This window comes from Egretta garzetta, unplaced genomic scaffold (assembly GCF_000687185.1).
Source record: "Egretta garzetta isolate BGI_Z169 unplaced genomic scaffold, ASM68718v1 scaffold524, whole genome shotgun sequence".
Taxonomy (NCBI): Eukaryota; Metazoa; Chordata; class Aves; order Pelecaniformes; family Ardeidae; genus Egretta; species Egretta garzetta.
In genome coordinates this window covers 286,431-300,459 of record NW_009259336.1, presented here as the reverse complement: position 1 = coordinate 300,459, position 14,029 = coordinate 286,431, and the positions used below count along the sequence as shown (strand labels likewise).

The window sequence follows — 14,029 nt, the reverse complement described above, 5'->3', positions numbered from 1 at the left end:
AGAATAAAATCCAGCTAAAGAAATGTAACTGTGTTCATGTGTGTATATCGCATCCACACATACTTACATACACCTAGATTTAACTTTAGTAAGGGGCTTATAAACAAAAATGTGCTTAACTTCTGGAGCAACACCCATAACATAGTTTCCAGATGTAATAGGTGGTGGTGTTTTGTTTTACCCTAAAAAAGAACTTAGGAGTAGGGCTGTAGGCTACTAGTGAATGCCCTAATTAATAAGTCACTAATTATTTGTGGTCATAAAATGTTAAATAATTTTGGGAGACTTGGATAGCTCAGTTTGATTAAGAACCATTTATAATACTGATCACCTGTCCGGTTGTCCCTTGTGTATTCCCAAGAGGTGAGTTGATGTGGGTTTGAACTTTCTCAGGTGAAGGAACTGAACCGTTCCATCTGATTGTCTAGATAAATTCCCAGACCTCTGAAACGTTCTACAAAAGGTGGCTTTGGGGCAGGGGAAAAAAAAAAAAAAGCCAATCATGGTGATCTTGCAAGGAATTTAAGCCATTTAACCTGTGTTAGGTGCTCTCCTAGCGTGCCAGTTCGGTTGAGGTCTTCAGACAGTAAGATGTCCTGTTCATGATCCCAGTTGACTTCATAACTGGGATGACTCTTTAAAATATGTGTATTCAAGAAACTTGTAAAAGTAAAATAATAAAGCATAGGAACTTACAGGACTGGTTTCTTTTTTAAAGAAGTCCTCAGTTTAACAGCTTTTGAATTTACATTGAAATTCTGTCTAAATTGCCTCACAAGTTTTGAGTCGAATGACTTGATATGTTCTTAAATGCATTTCTTTTCTTTTCAAGATTAATACTGTAGTGATTGTTAGAAGCCTGGTTCTATTAAAAATATTCCTGATATAAGGGTAGTTCTGGAAGTCTTTTATTTTCTTGCGGTACTTTTTTTCTAAACAGCAATGCAAAGGAAGTATTGTCTATGAGTTTAGGTGATTAGGAAATTATAAAGAACAACTGTGTCTTGTATGCTGGCATTTTTTTCTTATCCCTCTATTGAAAAAGATCGATTATACTGAATTAAAGTTACTCGATCGTTGCTAGTTGTGGGTTTTTTCACTTAAAAAAACAACCTTGAAAGTATTTTTAGTTTTTTTTTTTTTTTTTTTTTTTTTTAAGCAGTGGCATATTGTGTTATTTTCTCTGCCCAAGGATTTTTACATCTTGAAATCAAAGTAGATATTTCTAATGTCACTCATTTTAACCACAAACATTTGCTTTTATCATGTTGTTAGTCTTGGTCACTTGTAGTTAATTAAGATTTCAGATGTAGAGTTGCCAATCAACATACTAAATGTACCTCTCTCTTCTGTTTTCACAAGCAGGCACCAGGAGATTCAACACAGTAGTTGATAGCTGGTATGTGATATCTGTCTCCTGGTTTATAGCCTGGTACAATAATGTCATTGCCCCATGTGGCAAATGGTGTAAGCTATTGTAAAACTGTTTGTCTATGTGATTAAGACATTGCAGCAGTGTGCAGCACCAGCCAATTACTTTTTTAATTTAATTATAGCAGAAAAAAGAGAATAGTATAATAGAAATTCTTGTCATAGGGAATATGTAAAATGTAAATTGAAGAGGCATGAAAATTTCATGCATTGGCAGGCTGATTTGTTCTTATTTTCAACTTGTTATGAAGACTGAGTTTCTTAAATGCAATAAAACAAGACATAGCAGTGTTTAGTAATTACTTAGTTCTACATCAAAATAATTATATACAGTATGTGTTTGCAATCCACTCTGCTGCGTATGAATGTAAAAATGAACACTTCAGGGCCCATATCAATTTTGTCTTTTAGACAGTGTAAATAAAGCTGAATCTTCAACTTTCAAATTAAAACTGATAACCTTGGGCAATCGGGGCTTTTATAAAGAAGGGGAAAAAAACTTTAACTTGCCTCAGAACAGGTTGTGTCTCTGGAATGCTTCTGGGACTAAAGAGATCAATTAAGTGTGTATAAACAAACAGTTGGAAAAAAGCTACTAAAACAACAGAGGAGAAAGCTCTCTATTGGGCTCCAGGGGCCTGGGGGAGCGAAGTTTCATTAACTGGATCTGAAGTCCTATGGCCTTCTATAAACAGGCATTAATTAAAGAATGTAAAAAATAAAGTTTCAGACCTTGCAATATGTTAATGATCATATGATTCAGGGCCTGGGAAGGAGAGGAGCAGCAGAGGTCATAAAATAAGCATGAAGCATTTAATATGAGTGCTTGGCAGGGATTTCTGCAAATTAGTTGGTTATTTGCTGGTCCAAAGCAAATTAAGGTGATTTTGCTTCACTTGCTAATTTTTTATGTGCATGCTTGGCAAAATGTTTTTCACAAATGGATGAAGGTTATTGTTAATGGCATAATGAGAAATATTAACATATTTAAATAAACCAGTGCATTCTGACATAGGCCACAAGCACTCACTTTTACATGTGTATTTAAATAGATGTTCTTCTGTAGCACAGCAAAAGCGTTTGGATAAAGTTCATAAAAGAGCTTCTGTTATTTATAATATCCCATTTATATATTGTATTATTTAAATCCAACGAACATCTGAAACTTTATTGTTACGTAAAAGGACATTATCCTTCTGAAACTTTAAAGGAACACTTAGAAGTTAAAACTCATGTGTCAAAGAATTTTTTTTCATATATTTAAGAACATCTTCATTTTTATGTCTTAATTATCATAATTTATTATAATTTCATTTTCACTACCCGTGATGTTTGCTTTTTACATCACTTTCAGCTTTTGAAACACCTTAAGTTCATTATTATTTCTAGGAAGGTTAAAGGTTTTTTAACATGTAGGAGCATAAGTATATTTGTGTGTTTCTTCCTCTCCACACAGCTGTAAAATCAAATTGGGACCAAATGCAAGCTGTTTCTTTTTTACTGTTGTGAGTAGAGTGAGAGTGATGGTTGATCACTTCTCGCAGCAGCTACTGTCTAAAAACAAAGCTCAAAACAAAAATTCCAGGGAAAATGACAGGAGTTGACTATTCCTAATTCCGGGTAATGGGATTCTAGCTCTAACTTGTTCAAGTAGGACATTTTTCTTGTCACTTGTTGGTATTCTTTCATCTGTTCAGTCGTATGCACTGCTAGTTTTTCACTTTTGGCTTCTGATTATTCCCTTTATTTGCATTTTTTTTATTTCCATTACCTGGTGGAATAAGAAAAGGAAGTGCTTGAGGAACTGTTTAACATGGAGGTGGGAGAAGCTCTGTGTCTTTAAATTCTCTGAAGTTAGGAGGTGGATGTAGCAAGAGCGTGTAGTAGAGGGAGGTAGTGTGAGTAGGAAGCTAGTATTGACATTGTTCTGTTGCAGCAATTTTAGATGGACAAATTGCAGTTGAGAAAATTTCATGACTCGGTAAAATGAGCAATGATGACATCTGTGGATGCAGGTCTGTTCATATCTTTGCAGAGCCTTTAGGGAAATAAATATCTCGGAACATTCGGTGAAGTGAAGCTCACTCAATAAATCAACCTGACACAATAACACTTCTGGCACATGAGCTCTACTTCTCCTCAGCACCACCTACCCCTCTGTGTTCCTGTGCTACCAAATGGTGTCTCCCCACAGGCCTCTAAATCAAATCAGAGCACACAAATACAGTGAGAATTTATTGGGAATTGGTTTTGTTCGGCAAAAACATTACTTATTAGATGAACTGAAATGATAAATTTTGACCCTTTAAGCGCTGAGGAAGTTCAGACGCCTTTCTTAAGTAGGAAAGGGAAGATAAACTTTATGCTAACTTACAGAAGGCAAATAAATGGGAAGATAAGTTACAGTCTGGTTTGTCAAAGGGAATATGTGAGTTCCCTGAATGAGGGAAGTTACCTTTTGAACTTTTTAATTTGTTGCTGTATTTGGGAAATACAATTAGAATCTACAACGTTCTAGTGATGGGAATAATAAAGGTACCACCGTGTTGCATGGGGGCAGTACAACAAGGAGCGTCCCAACCAGTTCACAGGTAGATGCTATTCTTATATAATAACATTTAAACACATTATTTCTATGGACCGAAGCTTGAACGTGTAGGATAGTGCATTCTGTCCATTGCTTAGAATTACTGGAAGCAGATGGCAAAAAGGAAGGGTTCAATGCTTTTTCTCTTACACTTTAGAGATTTGGAACAGAAACATTTAGAATAAATGAAGAGGCTCTGGGTTAAGTAAAGTAAAATAGAGCTTGATAGGTAGTTTTGATAAAAGTGTATCACTTGGCTGGGAAAAAAAAAAAGTCTGTGGTATGTTAAATCTTTGTTTTAACAAGAGTACCTTTAGAAATAAGAGTACTTTTAAAAATTACAGTACTTTTAAAAATTGCAGACATTTTCCAGAGAAGTTGCAAAATGACATTTTCATGAATTTAAGCTTGCAGATATACATACATGCATAAAATTATGTGTCTATAAATATTATATACATATGTACAAACTCAAAATAATTAGGGAGGATTGCCATTGGGAGTTGTTTCAACAGACAACTTTCTTATTTCATTGTGATAAACTTTAGTTATTAAGCTCTCAATGATTTAAGAAGTAAACTGATGTTTGGAAGAGCAGTTCCTTAAAATGGCAGGAAAAGACGGGGCCTTATTGTGCCAGTGTTTTGCCCTCTGTCTAAAAAATCTAATATCCTTTTAGATGATTATCTAATTAATAAGATTTCTTTGTAATTAGGTTGAAATTGTAACATTTTGTGAATGTCCCCTTGCTAAGCAAGACACTTCTTAGAATACCTGCGCTCTGGGGAGCATGAAATATCTTTTCTTGAGGGAACTGTAGCAACCTTAAGATTGTTAAACTGGAACATCTGATGGATTTCTGATTGAAATGCCAAATGCTGCTTTACAGAAGTGGATTTAAATCTGACATTAACTAATCTGAACCGTATTTTACATCCTATCAAGTTAAGAAAATACAGAGATAGTGTAAGTCTACTTTTTTTCCCTTTTTATATTTTATTTTCAACCCAGGAGAGTAAGCTAATGGACTTGTACTTTGCGTTTTGCTGGAGATCTTAAGTTCTGGTATTTCATTTGTTTATACTAAGCCAAAAGTTGTTTATAGCATTTTTTACGAATTATGATGTCTGTGCCTCTCCCTATTTTAAAGCAAAGGAAAAGAAACACTAAAACTGGGTCTTAAATTTCAGCACAGTTCTGGCAGAACACGGGACTTTTCTGTACATCAGTTGCCCTGCTTGAAATGTATGAAAGCAAGAAGAGCTGTGCGACCCGCTGAGTGGAATGCAGTTGTACTGTTTGTACTGTTCAAGTTTGTTTCTGTATCTGGAAGAGGAGAAGTATAGTGATAACCAAGGCTTGTCTAGCCCAGACAGTTTTGTTACTTCAGGGTAATTTTGCAAAGCTTCTGTTCTTTTGTGCAGTGTGAATGCAACTGCATTGGTATTGGGAATCACCGTTCCCAGGGTGAATTCTTGCATCACATTGAGATTGGTGTGTAATCTTGCACATGCCCTTGTTTTGGTGCAAAGTTGAGGTAAAAATAGTTGATGTGCACTACCCTGGAGATCTGTTCTTGAGAAATGATGACCCAGTCACTGATGATTTTGTGAACATGTGCCAGGTAGAGCAGGCTTTTAGTAAACCTTGGTAAGAAACAGTAGAAATTCTAACTGTAACCAACGTCGTTGCACTTGTTCGTGTGAAGCAGACTTAAACTGATGAACATTTGTCTTGAGATTGGCTTGATTGTCAGTTTTCCCTTTTGTCTTGAAAGGGAAAAGAGATGATGTAGTACTTGAGAAGTATAGAAGTATGTAAACAAAATATAGTTATGTAGGATCAGACTCTGAAGATTTTTTTTGGGGGGGGATGGGGGTGGGGTGGGTAGAGGTGTGTGTAGCATCACTGAGATGGCAACTTCTTACAGGGGTAGGGGCTGTGATTTGGTCGATCATCTTCCCTCAGGCCGCATGTTCCCTCATGCAGGAGGTTGCTAAGTCAAATACCATGGAAGAATTTTTAAATGGTCTGAGGAACTGTGTGACTACAGTAACATTGATAGTCATGCATGTTAAAATACAGACAATCCAATCCCATACTTCAGGGTGTAAAATTACGATAATTAGGGTTCTGGAAGGAATTTCTCTCCTGTGTGGTGCTACACAACTGACTGTGCCCTGAGTTACTGATGTTTCTTGGAGGCTCTGGGAATTTACTGGGCTCAGTGTGGTTACATTTCATAGACTATCCACATTTCATAGACTGTTAGCTCAAAAACTGATGAATTTTGTACTGTTATGCATCTACCTATCTGTGTCAGCTAGTGTTTGTTCTAAATTGGCCCATTGTAAGCTAGCACTGCTGTCAGTAGGGCTTGGACCAGAGGACATCTAGAAGTCTTTTCTGATATAAATAATTTACGATTGCATGTTTTTGGGCGGGTTTTCTTGGTGGGTTTTTTTGCCAGTATATTATATAGTTTGTACTGTTCAAGTTTGTTTCTGTATCTGGAATAATATATAAGGGGTATAACAATATGATGCCATGAAAAATGGAAAATCCCAATAATCAGATCACAGCATAATTTCTAAAAGATATTCTTCCTTGCTTCCTTCTTTCCCATCTTTGAAGTACATGATTGTGCTTCATCTTCATGCTTCATTAATTGCTTTGCTGTATCGGTCATTCAACCAAACTTCTTACTGAGACAACTTTGGCTTTTAAAGTTAAGTTAAATTTTCATTGCTTATAAATGTTTACTACATTTTCTCTGTTGAATGTCTCATACACATAGGGAATAAGTAAATTTTTTTTTCCCCTTGGAAAAAAAAGTCTTAAGAATTTTGTATAAAATGATGAAGCTATCCTTCCTTCCTACCCCATCTTCAGGATTCCAGTTTTTAAGAGTGTCCTGTTACCATTTTCATATCTGGGACACTAAACTTGGTCAGCACCTATCATTCAAAGAGAGTTCTTAAATATGAAATAAAACTACCTTCAGAAATGTCTAAAAGGTATAGCCTCAACTAGGAGCTCCGTTTGTTTTTCTTTTACACTGGTTAAAAAAAAAAAAAAGAAGGTCTGTTTCAAATCCTATTTGTCCCTTATCTCTGTTTGTTCAGTTGTTTTTAATATCACGTACTGAAAGAATTTCAATAGCTGTTTCACCATGAAGTCATTTGTTATCCTTCAGCAGGCCTTTGCCTGCTGAATTGTAAAGCAGCCTCGACTATTTGCATCCTCCAGATGGAGCAGCATATAAACACTCCCAGATATTTCTGGTAAGTATGAAAAAATATCTTATTTGTCCTTTCTGTGAATAAATAAGAGAATGTCAAATTTTATAGACTAATAAATTTGTATGCCGGCACTGACATTGAATCTCTCATGGCCTGCAATGTCACAGACCCTGAGAAACACAATTTTTTTGTTTTCAAATGTATACTAAGTCAAGTAGAAGCTCAATAAAAAGCCAAGGAATTTGATTGCATTGTTTATGTCTGCCCAGTAGTCTAATTCAGTTGCAATTTGCTATGAGGAAATACAATTTACATTTTTCCCAGGCTTATTGCATAAGCAATCACTCACATATACATGCATGAGTGTATGTCAAGGAGAACTCAAATAATGGGTTAAAGTGTCATTTAATAATATATTCTAATATCTGTTTTTATAACGAACAAAAAACCTTGCTGTATTACAATGCATTCTCCAAGCTACTGAAAATTAATTCAAATCTTATCATTATTAATATATTTTATTCCTCTAATTTACAATATATCCTAAATAATTGCTTTGTGATACAAATGTATGTATCAAGTATCACCACATGCAGCAGTTCCAGACATCACTGTAAGTCTACATTTAGATTCTATTTTAGTTCTTGAAATTAATCTCAATGAGAATTTTAATTTATGTATTTCTAATTTTAAACAGAACACACAATAGAATAACTTATAATGCTCATGCTCATCTAAATAATGAAGCCTGACAGTATCCTCTGTGGTTGAGTAATAGGCTTTTTATATTTGCTAGTTTTTGTAGTTTGTTTTTCAGTTTCTTTCTAAATTAGGAACAGAATAAAAATATACATAGGACATAAAAGTCAATGAATGTATAAAGTGTTAGGGATTGAATTTAATTCACTGTATTTACACATGATAAAATACTCCTTGATTGAATGCCTACTGATTATTTTCTGAACTGTTTGATTTTCAAAACAAAGTTATAATAAGTCGTATGCAATATTTATCTTGTTTCATTAGTGCCATTAAACGGAAATTAGTGCGATTTACTTGTGTTTTCCAGCACCAGTCTAATTCCTTGAAAATTAACTTTACTTAGTAGGTTTTTACCTAACTGAAGTGAAATGTTTAAAATCAATATTTGAGTGTTTTTTGAAGTAGTGCTCAGTAGCAGCAACAGCTCATCGGAGAAGATGGAGGGGAGACTATCGTATGCTAAGAATAAGCATACTTTTTCTCTGTAATCATTACTGGGTAACTTTTTTTCATTCGGGACATGTTTCTGCTGTTTTTCTGGGAGAAAGTTGCAGAAGATACTCAGTTTGTACATATGAATATAAGACAGGCTTTAATTTGTTCTTTATGTAATTCAGTTTTCTTTCCTAATGATAACTGATTTGCAATTATTTAGGTTGTAACTGGTTTGTTTCAATTGTGTGTATGCTCGTGTAAATAGAAAGCAAGTAAGCAACGTATTAAAAGCTCTATCCTGAAGTGGTCTGTCTTAAAAGGCTTTCACATGAAGCCAAATGAAGTCCTACAGATGTTGCGAGTCTTTTTACAGATAAAACATCCATTTACTTAAATATTTTTCCAAAGTAACAACAGCAGTATTTGCTTTATCGTCAATATAAGATAGCACTATTATTGTTACTCTGATAACAAAAGAGATATGATATAGAGCACAGTATTGTCTGGCACTTTTTTTTTTCTCTCCTCCTTTGGTATTACCATTTTTTTAAAGACAATGTACTCTTTACTTGATAAAAAGTCAAATTACTACAAACAGTAGAAAAGAGGGAGGCTGGCAGGAAACAAAGTTTGGAATTTGGCATATTCTGCTGTGCCAGGACTCTAGCTGAAAAAAATGGGGCATTTTGAGGATGAAACCGGGAAAAGGAAAGAATCAGTTGATTCAGTGGATCACTTTCCAGTGATGTTGGGAGACATCTAGATGGAATCGGATTTTCATGTCCAAAACAACATTATCTTCCAGTTTCTGCAAAATAGGCAGCAGATATGGATAGAGCCCCTGACAATACAGTTCTTGTGAGAGTTACTCTGCTCGTTATCACCCAGGATAGTCTGATAGTGGGATTCGTTTTACCAACTTTGGTCATCTAGGAATTAGTCATCTACTCTCAGCTAGTCATCTGGGTTCTCTGAGGTCATGGACTCTGTCTTTAATGGAGAGAGACACTCTCAAAGGGTCTTGTAAGACAGTTGTGATGAATTGCTCTCTGGGGGTGCTTGTCTCTGTCTCCTCCCTCTCCTTCTCTCTATTTGTTGACTGCAGAGGGAGCTTAGATGACTAACTTGGACCAAATGCTTTGGATTCACATGGAATCTGCCATAAGCATCTAGTGGAAGCTGGCTGGCTGGGTAGAGATAAATCATCTTGGGGTGCCTATCCATTGAGTTGAAAGGGAGTGCAGGCAGATAACTTAATGGGGTAAAAGAAAAGTTTCTGGAAAGACATATAAGGAATGTTACATCAGGCACACAACCCTCACTGAGAGTGTTTATCCACAGCTTCAAGTTTTTAATGGAGTCAGAACTGAGAAAAGAATTGCTGTGTGTGTTATGGCCAACAAGCATCTTCAAGATTTCTCACCAGAACAAAACCGTTTATTTTTCCAAAGCCCTTTTTATGTTACTTGAAGTGCATTTGATTCACCTCGGTACTTTCACTGAAGCTTCATTTTCCTTTCTTTTCTCAACATGCAAGTTTTCTTTTTCTGGGTCATATTCAATCCTTGTTTAATACATATGGGTCCGAGCGAAATGAGTAAGACTTTGGTGATGTTGGCCACAAAGAGCTGCTTAAAAACTGTCAAGCAATGCTACATACTTGTCATCACTTTTCTGAGCTCTGTATCAAGACTAGGTTATACCTTTGCAAAAAAAGGTTTGAGGATGGGTAATATGTTTTAATTTTGAGATACAGAAGAATTGTTAACTATTAACTTGATACAAAGAAGGGCTACTACTGTGATTGGTGTCCTCAAAGGAAATGGAAGATGGAATTAACAGAGGATCATGCTGGCCTACACAGGGAGAGGATGAACTGAAAATTGTGTGGTTGTTTCATGCACATCTTGAAACCGTCCTAATTACCCATGCTGTTAACATACGTTTATTTAAATGAGGACGGGGTGAAGAAAAATTAAAGGTGTGGACTGAAAGTAGGCCAGAATGCTGCTTTTTCTTGAGATGAGTTGTTAAACTTCCCCTGACTTCAGGGAGATCAGGAATAGTTACATTTACATTAAATACGTGAGGTAGCAATTATCGTATTTTTTCACGTTGTGTATTTGAACACATAACTTGCTCGCATGTCTCCCCTGCTAAAACGTCAGCGAGCTAGACTCACATTGCTGTGCTAGCTTTACTTAAAGATCTTAGTTTTATGTTTCTGAAAATGTCATCTATTCCTTCAATCACTTGTAAGCCCCCTGTAATCTCTTTTTAATGTAAGCGCGCTGGAGTTTTCCCTTTTGTTTGCTGCCCTTGCATTATTTACTTTGATCCGCTGTGAGAAAATCTGAAAGTGTGTTGTCCTAAATGCTAGCATCTCACCAACAAGATTTGAGGCCTTGTACTTCACATTGAAGAAAAAGGCTCTTGTGTGAAGACGTAGGTTTTGTTTAGTTCTCTGTCCCTGGTGGGAGCCTTAATTGCATTTTCTCTCTCACACAGTGGCTGGCTAAGGAGTGCCTGCCTTCCCTGCTGATGCTGGAGTTTTCAAGCTCTATTACTCTGTGACGGAGAAAATTCCTTGGTCCAAGAAGAAAAGACTCAGACAAAATAAAAAAAAAAAAAAAATAAAAAAAAAAAGAAGTGTTTAAGTATTGTCAGTTTACCATGTGTGGTAAACAGAACAAACAATAGGCTTGCTTAACCTTCCTCCCCACCCTCTGAGACTCCTCTACAAGTTTTGTATGACCTACTTTATAGAAATCGCATCATATTTAGAATGTTAGATATTACAGAAAGTATAATTCCCTAGGGCAAATAAATTAGACTTCTTGGGAAAAGTGGTAAACAGAAAATTATAAATGCTTTGTGTTCTCTTAATCTGTGCCAGCCCATTCTAATGCATATTTTATAACCTTTAACTGGAGTTAAAAAAAAAAAAAAGCAAAAGTCCATGATTAGTTTTTAAACTCTATTTCATTTACACTGGGAAAATCTTTGAGGTTTCAGATGTTGCAAATAAATATTTAATAGTCAAGCATGGTTGTAACAGAACTTTCAATAAAGTAAGGAGAAACTTTGCAACAGATTTTAAATTGCAGTTAGGACTCATTTGCACTGAATGTTTCCTAACACACTGTGCTGTGCTGTGCACCGGACAGGGCTCTCTAGAATAGCTGGAAATAATGCGAAGAATTAAGGGCTATGTCATTTTAACTTGTATGAACATGCTGCTGGATGGAAGCATGCTAATATTCAAGCAAGCTTGTATATTTTTAGTAGTCTTATGCATGCCTGTGTCTATGACAGCTTGGTGATTTTTGTACTTTGATCTGCGAATTCATGTCCCACTTAAAAATTCCATATTTTGGAAGGCAAAACGCCCTTCCTATGGCAGAGGAAAAAAGCCTCATCTTTTTTTTTTTTTTCCCCCTGAAATTTTGGCATGTTCTTCATTGATCCGTGGTTGCTAATGGTGAAACAATGATGTCATAGGTAGGAGATTATTTTTTTTCCATTAGTGTACAGCTGTAAAACCTTTTTATATGGAAGTAGCTTTTGCCTCACATATCCATGTCCTCCTTCCCTCGGGATTACAGTCTACAGAACTTAAATTCTGGAATGATTAAAATAAGTACTTACATTTTTAATCCTGGTTATTTTGCACTTAACAACAAATCATCACGAACTTTGAGCAAAAATTTATGCAAATTTTGGATAGGAAATTTGGCCTTTGGGCAGCCCGAAATATCCCTGCCTGCTAATGAATTTTCTGATGTTGTACAGATGACACATTTCACTTTGTACATTTCACTGATGGGCTTTTGTTTGTCTGTTTGTTTTTCCAAGATGTTTAGTTCTTAAACACGATTTATCTTAAAGAATTATCTCACTTACTGTACATCTTGACAGTAGAGATCACCCAGGATGCTTTTGATAAACAGCTCTTGGGTGTGAGCCTGAGGCTGTTGAAAGGATTCTGAGATGGGGAGGGGGAAGAAAGGCCAGGCTCTGGAGTTCACTTCTGCGATTAGTCTCACAGAGCCTAAATTTATTTGGCACGTTACAAGATCTATCTGTCTTAAGAAAAACTTAAGTTTTTCTGGGAGAAAATAAATTTCTCCTGTGATTTGGCAGGATTCTGTTTTGAAGTAGATCTCTCGCTACAGAGATGCCTAGAAGAATCTCAGAAGAATCCCAGATTCAGAAGTAGTTCTGGAAGGGGCAAAATAATTGCACTTTTCTTCACTTGCAAACCTACTAAGAGAGTGGATAAACATGTTTTTCTTCACATAGATATCTGTTGTTATAAAGGTCTCAGTGCAAATATTAACACTTGATAAACATCTTGATGACTCGCAGTTTTCATGTAGTATTCAGAGGATGCTTAAGACAGTTGTCTCCTCTGCTTACTGAAAATATATTGGAATAGATCTGAAATAGTGTATTCTTCACAGTCTGCTGCATGTTTTTTGAATATGCAGAAAGACCAATTGAATAACATCCTGTTACATTAAGAAAAAAATTATTTTTTTAGTAATTCCAGCCATTGCTAAATATATGCTTAGTAGAAGAGTGATATACTTGGGTTTTTCTCCTCTGTTTTCTTATCTCAAAGAATACGTAGTTCATCAAGTTCTTCAGCCTTCCTCTGCCCCCATCACATCATGCTTGTATCCGTACCCATATGCAAGGCATTTATCCCTTACCTCAGAGAAAGTGTAAAACACTGTTAGATTTTGAAGATGCTGAACATTTTCACTGAGGCTTTTAATTGGTTCTAAGTTACTTATACAAATAGCTTATTATGTAGATCCTTTTTTCTTCCAAAAGTATTTTTAATAGTCTTAGATTTGGTCTGACTGAAGGAAGATACCTTTCTGTTGTATGATCTATTTTTTAGTGATACTGAAACAAACAAAAAAAAAAAAAAAAAAAAAAAAAAGAGGTTCTTTTACATCTATGCTTTTGGAAGCAGCTTGATGTTCTTTCTGTCTCCCAGTTAACTAATTTTTAAATAGAAAAATAAAAAAATCATTTTCTTGTTCATATCAATGTCCTTTGTAGGCATTGTTAAGGTTTATAAGGTCCTAGAAATGTGTTTTAAGTAGGTACGAAGAAGACTATTACATAAAAGGAATCCTGTTTCTCAGGTGGATCACATGTATCTGCATTAACTATTGTAGTTTTTAGGTTTTTTTAAGGAGATAAAAATAATCTGAATGGTATAATTATAATTTTTCTGTTACATTATCAAACACCGTATCTTAGATGATTCTTTATTCATCACATGGAAATTACACCTGACCAGAGTCTAGAATTCTCTTCAACTTCTGTTATGCAGGTGATTTCCATCTTTTTCTTTGTTCAGACCGCATTCTCTGAACGAGATTTAAAAATCTGAACTATACCTGTAATTTTTTTCTCACTTCCATCTGGAAAGATGCTCTCAGCAATCCTATCCTAGAAAGACATAGTAACTTTGCTTGTATTTTAATTCAGTTGTTTTTCTGCTATTCCATCTAGATGTGCTTCAAGTTTTTATTTATTATAGTAATACAGATAA

General features: G+C 35.4%; 1 protein-coding gene across 1 annotated transcript in view; it reads left to right on the top strand.

Annotated features, from left to right (window-relative positions):
- The window catches only part of DACH1 (dachshund family transcription factor 1), a 334,323-nt gene that overhangs the window by 60,296 nt on the left and 259,998 nt on the right, over positions 1-14,029 (top strand).